The sequence below is a fragment of the Protopterus annectens genome, chromosome 5.part0 (genome assembly GCF_019279795.1).
Source record: "Protopterus annectens isolate FY-2018-M chromosome 5.part0, PAN1.0, whole genome shotgun sequence".
NCBI lineage: Eukaryota > Metazoa > Chordata > Ceratodontiformes > Protopteridae > Protopterus > Protopterus annectens.
Window position 1 is genome coordinate 1,039,468,008 of NC_056735.1, and position 13,790 is coordinate 1,039,481,797.

Here is a 13,790-nt window from a genome sequence, read left to right on the forward strand (position 1 = left end):
TTGTGATCTGCAAGAGTTCGGCCAGACGACACCGGTATCCCCTACTACAGGCCCAGATAATGTGATGCATACCTGTATGTACAATTCCAAGGGTGTGTCCATTTCACAGTTTCACATTATATACTGTATGTCTAGGGTACTTTTCCCTGTGTACTGCTTCTATATCTAGACCAACAGCCATTCCATGTCAGTCTTTCAGATGGTGACACATATTGCCACCATACATTTACAATGGCTTACTGCTAGCATATGTTATAGTGGTGGGAATTGTCTTTGGCACTGCAGTTGTGAGGACTTGGCCCTGTCATCAGCAGTAGTGGGCAATGGCCACCAGGTCATACTTCAACATGCATACATACTGACCACTCTCACACAATATGAAACAGACACCAACCTAACACACACACATACCTGCATATTGTGCAAATGCTACAATCTATTCTGCTATCCTGGCCACCTCTGGGCATCTGTGCTCCACTGGTATTATACCTACACATACATGTTACTACATTTCTACATAGGATTGGGGGGGCACACCTGACTGTTACTACATGTCTAAATAGGATTGGGGAGGCACACCTGACTGTTACTACATGTCTAAGTAGGGTTGGGGGGCACACCTGACTGTTACTACATGTCTACATAGGATTGGGGGCACACCTGACTGTTACTACATTTCTACAAAGGACTGGGGGGCACAACTGACTGTTACTACTGTCTACATAGGATATGGGGGGGGGCACACCTGACTCTTTCTACATTGCTACACAGGATTGGGGGGGCACACCTGACTGTTACTACATGTCTATATAGGCTGTGGCGGGGGCACACCTGACTATTTCTACATTTCTACACAGGTTTGGAGGGGTACACCTAACACTTGTACACATTTGCTATGACTGTACAGGTAGTTCAGGTACTCCATTTCATTCTGTTTTCTAACCTATCATGCTGACTAGAGGCATGTCAGTTTACTACAGGTCTTATGTTTGATTGACCTACATATTAATTTCTGACTTCCTACCCTTCAGAATTAACATCAGACTGACTGACTTGCTGTAGTCTGTCTGTGTAGGCCTGGGGTGGTTACCATAGGCATAATTTACACCTGTCCTGCTGGCTATGACTGTTGTTGGGTATGTGAACCTCCCTGACTGGCATGTGTGTGTCATATGGACAGACATGTGGCCCAGCACATTTCCTGCAGTGGGTTTTGTCACCATGTGTAGTACTGGCTACTGTAATGACACCTGTATTTGTCACAGATCTCATGCTGCTACTATAGGTGTCTACTATCTGCTGGCATCCCATTCAGCCACCTGATTCCCTTGCATGCTCACATCCATACCATAGATACAAGTAACAACACATACTACTCCAATCAGCAATCGGCAATCGGTAAGGGGAGTGACTTACCATGTGGGTGTGCCAGTATTGAGGATGTTGCTGTGGGATGCCTATATCGGATGCGCATAGTACACTCCCTATACATGGTTGAGCACAGGTAGTGTCATGTTTGGCATCCCTTCTACTGTATGTGCGAGTCAAAGAGAGGTGTCATTCCCTGGGTCCCTACTGTGTCAGTGTATTTGCTATGTGTTTCCTCTTTGCCAAGGCTATGACATACTGGGCACACCTCCATCTGCCTACTGGAGCAGGCTCAGGTTGTTCATCCTCTGAGTCACTCTGTGCCTGTGCAGGCAATGGCACTGGTGGGGGGGATGTGTGGCCCTGCCACATGCCATTCCTGCTGCAGCAGTTTCCACAGGAAAATATTGTGTAGCATGGCACATACGATACCAATTTGGGTACATGTAGCTGGTGAGTACTGCAAGGCTCCACCGGATGTGTCCAGGCACCGGAACTGTGACTTGAGCATCCCAAACACGTGCTCTATTATGATTCTGGTTTGTGCATGTGCCTCATTATGGCATTATTGTTCGGGTGTGTGTGCATTTCTAATGGGTGTCTTCAGCCACTGCTCCAGTGCATAACCAGCATCCCCCACTAGGTGACTGTAAGGGATGTCATCATTGGCAAATCTCTGGTACAGCTGCATCAAATGCCAGATGTGGAAATCATGATAGCTTCCAGGGCAGCAAGCACACCATTCATTATAATGCCCTGGGCATTGCACATGACCTGGCAGTTGATGGAGGGGAAGCCTTGCGGTTGATGTAGACCCTACCCCACTCACTGGGTGGTACTTTGATGCATATGTGTGTGCAGTCTATGGCACCCACCATCTCAGGGTATTCTGCTATTTGGTGGAAGAGACACATATTGCTGGTCAACACCTCACGGGTGTTGAGGAAATATACATGCTCACCGGAATGTGCTTACATGGGATTCAGGAACTGGTGGAATATTCTGGATGCTGATGCCTGTGAGATCCCCATGATATACCCAGTTGGGCTTTGGGAGGTAGCTGTGGCTAGTATTCTTAGGCCTACACATACCTTGGTATCCACTGGGATGGGTCCCCCTCTGTTAGTTCTGTGTATCAGGCATGGCCGGCACAGCTCAAAAATTTGCTGTAGGAGGTCCCTGTCCACCCTATAGGGCTCCACTATCTCCAGCTCATGTAGCCCCTGGTAGGTTACCCTGGGTCTATACACCCTTCTCACTGTGGGTTGGTCGACAGCATTCTCATCCGCACCACCCTCAGTCTCTTCCACATGTTGATGTCTGATAGTTGCTGCAGCCCCTATCATTCTGTTGTTTTTGTTTGTTAAAATTTCCCTGCTTGTATACACTGGTGGTGTAGAGTTTGTGGGAAAAAAACAGAGGGAAAGGTGTTTGAATAGTTTATAGTAGTGTTCTGTGCTGGGCTGGTCTGCTGCCTGTGTAATTGGCTGAGTCAGATATGTTTCAGCTACCAGCTATGCTAGCTCTCCTAGATTACCTTCCTACTGCAGTTTTCCCTTCCCATTGCCTTCCTGTGTAAGCCCAGGGGCACGCCATGCAATCACAGTGCTCAAATGTGCACAGAGATGCTATTTCCTGGTTTACTTTTTTTTTTCCTTTAAAACCCAGTGCGCGGTATGCACACCCGCTTAGGCAATGTAAAGAGTGCTAGGCAGCCTCAGACACAACCCCTTGCTTAGCTCAGCTAAGCTAAGGGCAAACCCGAGCCACAGGGCTGCAATCTGCTTACAGTATGACTGACATACCCCCCTATGATGTCAGCTAACTCCTAGGCTTTCACCAAGCTATTTGTCCTCTTACACTGTTGGGTGCTGACTAGCATGCAGGGGAAATCTGGGATTCAGTATCATTCCCCTCATTTGCATAGGATTGCCTGCTGATCCATAGTTACATGTCACACACTGAGACTCCCCTTAGCAACCACTATTCACTGGTCATGTTGTCTTCTGCCTGCCATTGACTCACTGGGTGGTACTTTGATGCATATGTGTGTGCAGTCTATGGCACCCACCATCTCAGGGTATTCTGCTATTTGGTGGAAGAGACACATATTGCTGGTCAACACCTCACGGGTGTTGAGGAAATATACATGCTCCGAACAAACTAAAATGTTCCAATAACAGACACTTTTATTTCAATCCACAAATAGAGCAGTCTTTAAGCGTGCAATATACTCGTACACTTTTCGTCGCCTTTAGATATCGCAACTTCCTCAGAAGACAAATTACTAATCTCATTCATACATTTAAATAGTAAATTCGTAGGCAATTAAGTATTGGTCAATTAATTACAATACTTTTAACCCTTTCATAACATCAATGTCTACGATCTGTTTAAATAGAAATCCTATACTTGCTGCTACAAACAAACACTACACATCCATTTAATGGAATTAAAAATTAAGCTATATAGCCTATACAATTATTAATATCTAAAACTCGTGAAGTTTAGACTTTTAAACCTCACAAATATAAACTGTCACATTTAAATTTCACATTTTTACATTTTAGACCATTTTGAAACATTTACAACATTTTAAAACATTTAAAACATTTAAAACGTTTAAGACATTTAAGACATTTTAAAACATTTAAAACATCGACTAGTCATTTGACTAACAAAGGGGGCACAATCAGTATATAAATATTACCTTTGTATTTTGTTAGTTTACCAATTTATAACCTAACATAATTATTTTACATTCAAAACCTAAATCAACATTCAATATATCCTACCCAGCAGGTGACATTATAGATTTAAAATTTTGATTTTAAACAGATCGTAGACATTGATGTTATGAAAGGGTTAAAAGTATTGTAATTAATTGACCAATACTTAATTGCCTACGAATTTACTATTTAAATGTATGAATGAGATTAGTAATTTGTCTTCTGAGGAAGTTGCGATATCTAAAGGCGACGAAAAGTGTACGAGTATATTGCACGCTTAAAGACTGCTCTATTTGTGGATTGAAATAAAAGTGGCTGTTATTGGAACATTTTAGTTTGTTCGGTGCATCTATTTCTAAGGTTTGAACTTGGTGGTTGTTAGTTGTTTTCTATGGAACCGAACGCTGAAAACGTTTCCGCATCCACTATACAAAATGATGAGGGCGACGGTAACCTTACAGCCCTCATAAATTTATTGACGCAGAAGGTCGACCGACTTTCCCAGAGACTGGATGACGTCAACCGAGCGCCAACTTTAGCGGCAGCTCCAGGGAATCGAACGGAGGTGAGAGAGGATGGGCGTCTTGCTGCTACTACTAATTCTTTACATAACGCAAATGACATTTTGAATGATACTCAAGGGGGGCTACTTGGTAGTCAAGCTAATGTATTAACGAGCACACAGCGGGAAAGTGAGCCGACCAGCAATCCGAGAGATATAGCCCGCGAACCGCTTACAGCATGGGTGCATAGAGGTTTTAACTTCAGCACTGCGCAAAGGAATTCTACCTTACAAACGGAAACGGAGGTAAATAATGATATAAACAAAAAGCTGAATATCTTTGATAATAAACTGTTAAAAATCCGTAAGCTGCAATTGGAAATTGCCTACTTTCGAGAATGCATAAGACTTAAAATAGTACCTAAGGGCCTTAGGCATTGGCAATTCCCGTCGGGGCTAATTGAAGGCTCTAATTTTCACATTGCACTTGTAGCTCTTTTTGACAGACATGGATTGGAACTATTAGAATTGTTTTGTACCTTTTACCAAGAGATAGTGGACAATCTTTTGGTTGAATTGCAAGGTATTGACAATTCTATTAAAGATGACATTAACTTTAGTAGATACCAGTATGACTATGACCGCTGTTTTTAAGCATTGACGATCATATTAAAAAGATGAATGGTACTAAGAATAAGAAAAGTGACAGGGATGTGAGAGAATATGGGGAAGGGAAAGCATATCCTCGCCCTCCCCGCCCTACCAATATACAAATTAATGAACAGGGTAATGTGCATGAAAATGTTACTAACGTTGAACAAAGAATAAGACCAGCATTTCAACAAACTGAAACACATGTACCACCTCAATCCTTACCAGCACAAACTTCTAATAACGATACCGGTGTTAGAAGGAGTGAAAGACTTGCTCAACAGGGGAACTCCTCAAATGTAAATAATGTTGATGGACAGAATCAGTTTAATAATAATGCTGGAAGGTTTGGTAATCAAAATTTTCGGGGCTCAGCCTCGAAGCCCAATTACCAGACCAAGAGGAACCAGAAGAACAAGAGGAGGAAATGGTAGAAAGTGCTGGTATTGACTTGTTAAATGGTCCTAACAACCAAAAGTGTATAGTTATAGCAAACGCCGAATTAGACTTTAAAATTTATAACTATACAAACTTAGAAATTGGTGAAGATACTGTAGCTTTGTTAAGTAAGGGGTACACATTTGTACCAAGTTCTACGCTCAATATTGCTCACACTCTAATTGATTTAAAACTGTTTACAAGGAAGTTAAATTTATTATTTCTTATGGGAGAAAATGTAAATGAAAGACCTGACTTCCTTGTTTCAAGTGTCTATAATCCCCCCCTTCATCCTGCCTTACTTCTGTTTGAAAAAATAATGGAAATAGATTTAAGGAATTTAAAGGAAAGTAAAAATAAGTACAAATACAATTTAACAAAAGAAGAAAGAGAATTGTTAAATTTGTTAAAACAAGCTCCTATTTGGGTAATGAATCCCGACAAAGGAGGGGGGCTAGCAATAATGTTTAGCAGTGACTACGAAGATAAAATGTTAAAAATTTTGGAGAGTGACACGTATGTTAAGTCCTCTGTAAATTAGATGAATACTGCAATGGGGAGAATTAAATCACTGCTTGAAGAACTGTTTATTGAAAGAAGGATCGATAGTGTCTTGTATAATTTTTTACAACAAACACAAGTTAGGACACCGGTCCTATTTGGTATCCCCAAGGTACATAAAAATATAGAGGACCCACCTATGAGACCTTTAGTTGATGGGAGGGGGAGTATGACTTATACATGTGCTAAAGTAATAGACAAGACACTGTAGAAATATATTAAGCTAGAGAAACAAATTTCAAAGGATTCTTGGTCCTTTCTAAGATCTATTAATGACTTACATTTTTCAGCTACAGGATTGCTAGTGACGATAGATGTTAAAGATCTATATTCTTGTATCCCACACAGTAAAGCAATTGAATGGGTGAGTGATATGATGAGGGCCCTGGATGCACCAGTTGATGAAATAAAGTTGATAGAGGAACTGATTGATACAGTCCTTTCATATAATTACATTCTTTTTAATAAAGAAATTTTTCATCAAAAGATTGGGGTTGCTATGGGGTCGCCATGCGGTGCCAGTATTGCGAATTTAGTAATGGCAAGATGGGAAAGGCTCACAATTTTTGAAAATGAAGGGATCAAAGAGAAAATCACCTATTATACGAGATTTCTGGACGATATTTTTATGGTGGTTGAAACTGATATTGAAGGGTTGGATAAAATTTTGACTTCTTTTAATTGTAGTACTAATTTTCTACAGTTTACATATAATTCTAGTAAAGATAATATCAGCTACTTAGATGTTAACTTGAAGAAAGACTACATAAATGAGAGATACATAGCGAACATATATAGGAAGGAAACGTATTCCAACACATTCCTTCATTTTTCTAGTAGTCACCCACTGACCCAGAAAAAAGCAGTAGTAAAAGGCCAGCATGTTAGGGCAGCGAGGATGATTACGGTTGACGGTGATTTCTTGGAAGAATGTAAACTTCTTGAAAAATTTTTTGTACAAAGGGGCTATCCAATAGAATTCATTGTTAATATAGCAACTGAAGTAAAAAATAAACGGTGGGAAGGATTTTATTCTCCAATATTAGGATCAATATTAAGGCCAATGGAAAATGTCGAACAAATAGGACAAACAAAGAGAGTAACAAGTATAGGATTTCCTTGTAGCTTCATTACTTGTTTTAATCTGGATGCATTTGACATTAAGAACATCTTAAATAAAAATTGGCATCTTTTGTCTTCAGATAATGCGTTTAGGGACTTAATACCTGATAAACCGAAGGTGGTTTACAAGAGGAATCAAAACTTTAAGGAAATTTTACAAGGTAAAAAAGAAAATGTCAGACTTAATGGAGGTATGACAAAGTGTAATATGTGCAACTATTGTAAATACGTTGAAGAAGGTAATACCTTTAAGATAAGGAAACAAACCTATAAAATAGGAAAAAAGTTCAATTGTAGTAGCCGTCAAGTTGTATATATGGCAACATGTGACACATGTTTAGCCTTTTATATAGGAAAAACGGATAGGAAACTACACGAGAGAATATATGAGCACATTTACAGTATTAGAAAAACTAAATTGGACAATGCACTTGCTAGACATTGTCACCTAAATGAAGGGCACAACTTTAGGTTTAAAGTAATTGATCAAGTTACACCAGATGTAAGATGCCCATATGAACCATTAAAACTCGAGAAGAAAGAATTAATATGGCAACTGACAGCGAATGCCAATCAATTACCTGGTTTAAATGAGATGACATCAATAAAATGTATTTTAAGATTAAAAAACCTAGAAAGGTAAAGAGTTATGTATTTTTGGTAGTGTTGGTCCATTATTAACTAATAAATATAATGGCAATAAAATGTATTTATAACCATCCTAATGAAGTAGGCTAGCTAAAGTACTCATTTATATCTGTATTTATATTTGACAGTATACAGGTATACATTTTATATATATATATTTTTTATATATATATATATTTTTTATTTTTTATTTCTGTTGTTGGATAAAATGTATAGGCTTTTAAAATCAAAATTTTAAATCTATAATGTCACCTGCTGGGTAGGATATATTGAATGTTGATTTAGGTTTTGAATGTAAAATAATTATGTTAGGTTATAAATTGGTAAACTAACAAAATACAAAGGTAATATTTATATACTGATTGTGCCCCCTTTGTTAGTCAAATGACTAGTCGATGTTTTAAATGTTTTAAAATGTCTTAAATGTCTTAAACGTTTTAAATGTTTTAAATGTTTTAAAATGTTGTAAATGTTTCAAAATGGTCTAAAATGTAAAAATGTGAAATTTAAATGTGACAGTTTATATTTGTGAGGTTTAAAAGTCTAAACTTCACGAGTTTTAGATATTAATAATTGTATAGGCTATATAGCTTAATTTTTAATTCCATTAAATGGATGTGTAGTGTTTGTTTGTAGCAGCAAGTATAGGATTTCTATTTAAACAGATCGTAGACATTGATGTTATGAAAGGGTTAAAAGTATTGTAATTAATTGACCAATATTTAATTGCCTACGAATTTACTATTTAAATGTATGAATGAGATTAGTAATTTGTCTTCTGAGGAAGTTGCGATATCTAAAGGCGACGAAAAGTGTACGAGTATATTGCACGCTTAAAGACTGCTCTATTTGTGGATTGAAATAAAAGTGGCTGTTATTGGAACATTTTAGTTTGTTCGGTGCATCTATTTCTAAGGTTTGAACTTGGTGGTTGTTAGAAATATACATGCTGACCGGAATGTGCTTACATGGGATTCAGGAACTGGTGGAATATTCTGGATGCTGATGCCTGTGAGATCCCCATGATATACCCAGTTGGGCTTTGGGAGGTAGCTGTGGCTAGTATTCTTAGGCCTACACATACCTTGGTATCCACTGGGATGGGTCCCCCTCTGTTAGTTCTGTGTGTCAGGCATGGCCGGCACAGCTCAAAAATTTGCTGTAGGAGGTCCCTGTCCACCCTATAGGGCTCCACTATCTCCAGCTCATGTAGCCCCTGGTAGGTTACCCTGGGTCTATACACCCTTCTTCGTTTCCTCACTGTGGGTTGGTCGACAGCATTCTCATCCGCACCACCCTCAGTCTCTTCCACATGTTGATGTCTGATAGTTGCTGCAGCCCCTATCATTCTGTTGTTTTTGTTTGTTAAAATTTCCCCGCTTGTATACACTGGTGGTGTAGAGTTTGTGGGAAAAAACAGAGGGAAAGGTGTTTGAATAGTTTATAGTAGTGTTCTGCGCTGGGCTGGTCTGCTGCCTGTGTAATTGGCTGAGTCAGATATGTTTCAGCTACCAGCTATGCTAGCTCTCCTAGATTACCTTCCTACTGCAGTTTTCCCTTCCCATTGCCTTCCTGTGTAAGCCCAGGGGCACGCCATGCAATCACAGTGCTCAAATGTGCACAGAGATGCTATTTCCTGGTTTACTTTTTTTTTTCCTTTAAAACCCAGTGCACGGTATGCACACCCGCTTAGGCAATGTAAAGAGTGCTAGGCAGCCTCAGACACAACCCCTTGCTTAGCTCTGCTAAGCTAAGGGCAAACCCGAGCCACAGGGCTGCAATCTGCTTACAGTATGCCTGACATACCCCCCTATGATGTCAGCTAACTCCTAGGCTTTCACCAAGCTATTTGTCCTCTTACACTGTTGGGTGCTGACTAGCATGCAGGGGAAATCTGGGATTCAGTATCATTCCCCTCATTTGCATAGGATTGCCTGCTGATCCATAGTTACATGTCACACACTGAGACTCCCCCCTTAGCAACCACTATTCACTGGTCATGTTGTCTTCTGCCTGCCATTGAGTATAATGGCAAAATAGTGATTTTGGTTAGAATACTTATTTTAGTTTTTTTTTCTTATTTTCTGCCCAATCACGTTTGCGCACCGCTGCCCTACACTTAAACAGCCAAGATCAGCTAAAAAAAATAAAAGTTGATTTTTTTTCTTTTTGCAACTGTTTTCCATGCCAATAGCCTTATAGTTGGTCCCTGGCATGCTTTCTACATAATATCAACCCTTTATTTGGAGCTGTCATGGCTCCTTTTTGTAGTTTGCAGAAATGTACTCTGTTACTGGCGGATTACATTTCTGCTCATTACACTAGTCCTGCACGGCTGGTTTCCAGCTTCCTGGATCGCAAATTCACCTCATTTGCATGGATTTCTCCTGCAAATGGGGTAATTTGCATACAGGGGCTGAGTCCATGCAGGACTAGTGCAGGAGTACTTGTACACGTACCTACAGGTTATTCCTGGATCGCGTGACAGACATATTGCCTGCTGGGGCTCCTGCACTAGTCCTGCATGCCGTGCAGGGCTTGCTGAATCCGGGGTATTGTCTTTGTAGTCAGCACTTTGAATGCATTGCAGGTCATGGTTTACCTTTTTAGTGTACTGAAATGCTTTCAGCATTTAATACCTGTAAGGACAGTGCCTACTCACAAGTCAAATGGTGCAGGAGAATGTCAGATTTTACAAACTTCCACATTTCATGTGATGCAATGATCCTTACTGCAGATCACCTTTTTAAATACCTAACCAAAGATGGCAAACTGTGGCCTCTTCATATAAGGTCTTCCAGGATGATATTGTACGAATGCTGCCTTTCTACTGCAGTCTTGCCTGTACCTATCTGAAGAAATTGCTGCCAATTTTGTATAACCAAAAACAAGCTGCTTTCTCCATGCTCTCTTATTTCCATTTGTTATAGCTATTTCCAGTTTGTAGGAGTCAACATTTATGACAGTTATAGTTCAGTCTCAGTAGAATTACTCCATGTTTTTATTTTGTTTGTAAAAAAGTATTTTCTCATATAAGCAAGAATCTGTTCTGACTTCAAGTAGTGCCACTTATTCTTGAATGCATTTTTTGCTAAAAGCATGCTACTTGTCTTGGACTCTGCAGATACGTTTTAGGTACTCAGCTAGTAGTACTATGTCCACCCTTATATTTAATTTCTCTCTCTCTCTCTCTCTCTCTCTCTCACTCTTTGTGTACATACATGTATTTATTGTTTATTTATTGATATTTTATTTCAGGGAAAGTTTGACTGGGTAGCTGCCCATATTCAGTGGAGGCCCAGGGAAAAAAAGCTCTAAAGTATTACAAAAATATTTTAACAGCAATAATTTTACAATCTTCAAAAATAATCTAAAACAAGTAATTATACCAAATCAGACATAATGTAAAAACATTGATTAAAAATAAATAAAACTTACAGGACAATAATTCAATATTTAGAAATTGTAAGTTAGTATCACACAAACATGAACTGCAATATGAAGTGAGCAAGTGGGCCTATGGCATATTTAGAAAGAGAGTCAGAGGAAAGAAATAGACTGAAGTAAGGAAGTGAATGAAGAAGGGCAACTAAGAGGTGTAAAGTGCAAATAGGTACTTGTTCATATTCATATTTATGGAAATAGTTTATCCTGGGTTGAGCAAGGACAGAGACATATTTTGTTTAAAAAGTCTTTCTGAATGGTTTTAAAGGGCAGGAGGGAGATATTGACCTGATGGATGCAGTAACGGTAAGGAGTTCTAGGACTTAGCAACATGGTATGAGTATGGATCTAGTTTAGTAGGCTGAAATAGCATAATACCAAAATGTAATATGCAGAGACGAAAAAATTGCAAATGACCATTAACGAATGTTAACAATGTCAAAAATGTTAAAATTTGAAAACCTAATACACACGTCCGGAAGCACCATGGAGATCGACCTGAACTTACACATTAAAACACATCAAAAAAAAAAAAAAAAAAAATATATATATATATATATATATATATATATATATATATATACATATTTTAAAATGTTTTTGCAAGGGGGCTGTGCCCCCCACACCACTCTGCAAATTATATACACCAAATTATATATACCAACACTGAGATCGCACTATAGTGGGGAAAAGGGTAAATTTCCCATTCCTGACTGTACCGAAATCTCTATTTACAACCATTAAACATGCAAACTTTTTCTCTTACATATTATGTTTAATTTAAGAAGATGTTTTTCTAAGTTCAGCACTATATCCATTCAAAATCTCTGTGGCACTTCTGGACATGCGTATTAGTTTTCGATTTTTAACATTTTTGGCATTGTTAACATTTGTGAAAGCTCATTTGTGATCTTTTTGTCTTGGCATTCTAAATTTCAGTATGATGCTATGTTGATCTACTGAAGTAGATCCATGAATATAGATCATGACCAGCATATTTGATAGGTTTGTGGACAGCGAAGAGTCTTTTGTCAATGGATTGTAATGACTGATTGAGAACATAGTAGTATAGAATAGGATTTAGTGCTAGGCAAGCAGATGGATGCTGGTTGATTTTATAGGTGGTAAGAAAATGTGCATGTGTTAATTGATGGAGTAGTTCTAACCAGTTTAGGCTTTTTAGTGCTATACAGTGGTGGGTTCTGAAAGGTTTATTAGCTGAAAATGTATCCACTTTATTATAGCATTGTTCAAGTTTTGATTTTTGTGATGCCTGGAGGTTAGTAAGGATGGAAGAATCATAAAGTAGTGAGGAATGGAGGAAAGTAGTGGGAAGTTTAGTTTTAGTTAAGTTGGTGAGAATGTTTTTGGCTCTGTAAAGCAACCCTCATTTTTGGTGAGTTTTTTAATGCAATTTTATATATGCAGGTCAAATTTAAGATGATCATCCACTATCATAGCTAATAATTTGCTATGAGAAATTATTTCAATGGCTATATGGTTAAGAGAGAGGATTAAATTTTGTTTTTCATGAGATAGTGATTTGGGGGGAAAAATAAGTTTGCTTGTTTTGTTTTTGTTATCCTGGGGGGTATTCGGCATGAGTTGTTAGTTACAAAATCATGCTTCAATGGCTGTTAAAGCTTCATGGTTACATTTTTGGAGATGTGCCAGTTTGTGAAATCATCTCGATATTGTATTAAGGAGGCCTGCTGGGTGAATGCGGTGAATGAGTGTATAAATATATATATATATATATATATATATATATATATATATATATATATATATAGATAGATAGATAAATAAAATCTAAATATTTTTCACAAATTAGGGTTGATGCCAGTGTAAAAATGTCATACCAAGCTTTAAGCATTTGTTTTATGACACTGTATCATCTAATAGGTGTACAGCTGTATAACACCACCATATTACCTTTGCTCACATAAAATAAAAAAAAAAAAAAACACCTGCTCACTCTTTTTAGAGCAGTGTGAATGTACTAGGTACTAGTTGTGCACAGAAACAGAAGAATGTGTTGCTTAGAAATTACTTTTTTTCTGTAACAGGGAATGCTCAGATAGAGAAAAAAAAAGACATTTTATGAAAAGCACTTTGAGGTAATATGAGGAATTATTTTTCCTAGAGAAAGTGGTGAGCACACGAGACATAATGTTCAAAGAGTGTTTAAGAAAATGTTTAAAAGCAAATTTATTACAGATGCAAAATCTGTTTTAGAAAGGAATGGAATAAGGAAACAGGCCACTGTTTTTAATGGGTGGGCAGTGTATTCAGGAAATGGGAAATGTAAGGACTGAGAGGACTTA